We start from the raw sequence: 3,454 nt of genomic DNA, 5'->3' as shown, positions 1-3,454 counted from the left end.
GGCAGAGAATAGTAGTGTGTGTCTGAGCACATGGATTTTGTCTGTGTTCATATCTATCTATCTATCTATCTATCTATCTATCTATCTATCTATCTATCTATCTATCTATCTATCTATCTATCTATCATGGTAAATTGCCGGCACTACTATGATGGGTCTCGTGCTTTCTCTTCTTGGCGCCGTTTCTTGCCCCTGAACCAGGATATTAACTGCCCCACTACTGTCCTAGAGGAGGGGAGTGGAGAGGGAGGGATCCCAGCCCGCCCTCTACTCCGGGTCACAGCCCATGGGCTCTAGGGATAGTGTTAAACCACTTGAACTAGCAGTTCCTTCTCCTGGGCTACTTCCCTCCCCTGCCCTTCAGCTTGTGTGTGTGTGTGTGGGGGGGCTTCCTGCCCTCACTCTGCACAAGCCAGGTCTTGGTCTTCTTAGCCCACCGCAGCACTTCTCCAAACTTTCCTCTGCTTCCCTTAAAACTGCTCTCTGCTCCAACACCAATCCACTCTGTTTCTACTCCTTCAAACTGTTCTCTGCTCCAACATCAATCCTCTCTGCTCTAACACCAATCCTCTCTGCTCCAACTCCTTTCCCTGTCTGATTGAAGCAGGGTTTTTTTATCAGGTGACTAACTTCAGATGCTCTAACTGGCTTCAGGTGCTCTAATTGGCTTCAGGTGCTCTAATTGGCTTCAGGTGCTCTAATTAATCTATAGCAAACTTTCTTCCCTGTACAGGGAATAAGTCTACCTTCTAACCCTCTCCTACTGCCCTCTGGCCATGCTGTATCACATATCCCCCTCCCCTGCTCAACACCATGGGATTGGGCTACTTGGGACGAGAGGCAGTGCTGTCACGATAGGCCATCAACGTTGCCGTGTTGGCTTCTGGCCCTGTGCTGTACCCGGAAATGGAAGGGCTGCAGGGATAGGAACCACCTACTCACTCTTGCGTTCCTCTCCTTGTTTCTGTGCATCCACTGGAGTGGGGCATGGTCTGTCACGAGGGTAAACCGCCGCCCCAGTAGGTAGTAGTGGAGAGTCTCCATAGCCCATTTTACCGCCAGACATTCCTTTTCAACGACGGCGTACTTTTGTTCCCTGGGAGGAGTTTCCGGCTGAGGTACAAAATTGGGTGTTCCTCCTCCCCTACCATCTGTGAAAGGACGGCTCCTAGCCCTACCTCCAAGGCATCTGTTGGTAGGATGAATTCCTTCTCGAAGTCTGGGGCTATGAGTACTGGATGGCAGCAGAGGGCTGTCCTTAAATCTGCAAATGCTTCTTCTGCTATATCAGTCCACTTTACTATCTCGGGGCCCTGAGCCTTTATCAGATCCGTCAATGGCCCTGCTCTTGTGGCGAAATGAGGGATGAATCTCCGATAGTATCCTACTATCCCTAGAAATGCTCTGACCTGCTTTTTGCGGACTGGTCGAGGCCAACCTTGTATTGCCAACACTTTGTTCCATTGGGGTTTCACCAAACCTCTCCCTACTACATACCCGAGGTATCTGGCCTCAGCTAGTCGTATCAGACACTTGAGAGGGTTGACAGTGAGGCCGGCCTTCCGCAGGGCATTTAGCACTGCTTCTACTTTTCCTAGGTGCATTTCCCAGTCAGGGCTATGGATGACTATGTTGTCTAGATAGGCGGTGGCATACTTGGCATGGGTTCACAGCAATTTATCCATAAGTCGCTGGAATGTTGCAGGGGCCCCATGGAGTCCGAAAGGGAGGACAGTGTATTGGAACAGGCCATTGGGTGTAGAGAAGGCAGTCTTTTCCTTGGCATTCTCGGCCAGGGGAATTTGCCAATATCCTTTGGTTAGATCCAGAGTGGTTAGGTATCGGACCTTGCCTAACTGATCAACTAATTCGTCAATGCGTGGTATCGGATAGGCATTGAATTTGGATACTTCATTCAACTTCCGGAAGTCGTTGCAAAACCTCAGGGTGCTGTCAGGCTTGGGGACTAGGACGATAGGGCTGGACCACTGACTGTGGGATTCTTCAATAACCCTGAGTTCCAGCATCTTCTTCACTTCCATCCTAATTTCTTCCCTTTTAGCTTCCGGTATTCGGTACGGTCTTATCGTCACACTTGCTGGTGACAATATGATGCTGGACCAGTGTCGTACGGCCCAGCTGTGTACAGAACACGTCCTGGTTCCATTGGATCATATCAATGACCTCTGTTCGTTGTTCTGGGGTTAATTCAGGAGATATCTTCACCTGCCCTGTGGGTCATCTGTCTGGGGTGGAGCTCCCCGAATGACCAGGCACGTCTCTTGGTCACGCCAGGGGTTTAGTAAGTTGATGTGGTAGATTTGCTCTGGCTTTTGGCGGTCTGGTTGTCTGACCTTATAGTCCACCTCCCCAATGGCTTCCACTATCTCATATGGTCCATGCCAGCTGGCTAGGAATTTGCTTTCTGCTGTCAGCACTAGCACCATCACCCGTTCCCCCGGCTGAAATCTCCGTACTTTTGCCCAATGGTTGTAATATGTCCACTGGGCCTCTTGTGCTTTTTCCAAATGTTCTCATACTATAGTTGTTACTCGAGTTATTCGCTCTCTCATCTGTGTCAAGTGCTCAATGACATTCTTTCCTGGCTTGGGTTGCTCTTCCCAATCTTCCTTGGCGATATCTAATATTCTGCCTGGGTGGCGTCCGTATAGTAGTTCAAAGGGAGAGAAACCAGTGGACGCCTGGGGGACTTCCCGTATAGCAAACATTAGATACGGTAGAAGGGTATCCCAGTTTTTTCCATTCTGTGCTACCACCTTCCGGATCATGTTTTTAAGGGTACGGTTAAACTGCTCGACCAGTCCATCTGTTTGTGGATGTGTCATAACTATAAAGGGAAGGGTAACAGCCCTCCTGTGTACAATACTATAAAATCCCACCTGGCCAGAGACTTCAAAATCCTTTTACCTGTAAAGGGTTAAGAAGCTCAGGTAACCTGGCTGACACCTGACCCAAAGGACCAATAAGGGGACAAAATGCTTTCAAATCTTGGTGGGGGAAAGGCTTTTGTTTGTGCTCTTTGTTTTGAGGGTTGTTCGCTCTTGGGACTGAGAGGGACCAGACATCAATCCAGGCTCTCCAAATCTTTCTGAACAAGTCTCACATATTTCAATCTTGTAAGTAAACAGTCAGGCATTTAGAGAACATAATTCTTATTTGTTTTAAATTGTTCTGTGTAGTGCACTCCGCATAGAGCGCCACTACAGTGTGCTTTGGTTGTTGGATTTAATTTTCTCTACTTCATTCCCGTTGAATGTATGGAATTGTGTGTGTGTGTGTGTGTGTGTGTGTGTGTGTGTGTGTGTGTGTGTGTTCAATTTTGAGGAGAATGGTTCTGTGGTTATGGCAGAGTATCAGGTATCAGGAATGTTGACTCTCTGTGTAAACCCAGTCTCTCACCCTTATCGTTCCCCCGATCATTCCCAGTTTCCCC

This window comes from Chrysemys picta, chromosome 13, assembly GCF_011386835.1.
Source record: "Chrysemys picta bellii isolate R12L10 chromosome 13, ASM1138683v2, whole genome shotgun sequence".
In the NCBI taxonomy this organism is placed as follows: Eukaryota; Metazoa; Chordata; order Testudines; family Emydidae; genus Chrysemys; species Chrysemys picta.
This window is presented reverse-complemented; position numbering follows the sequence as displayed.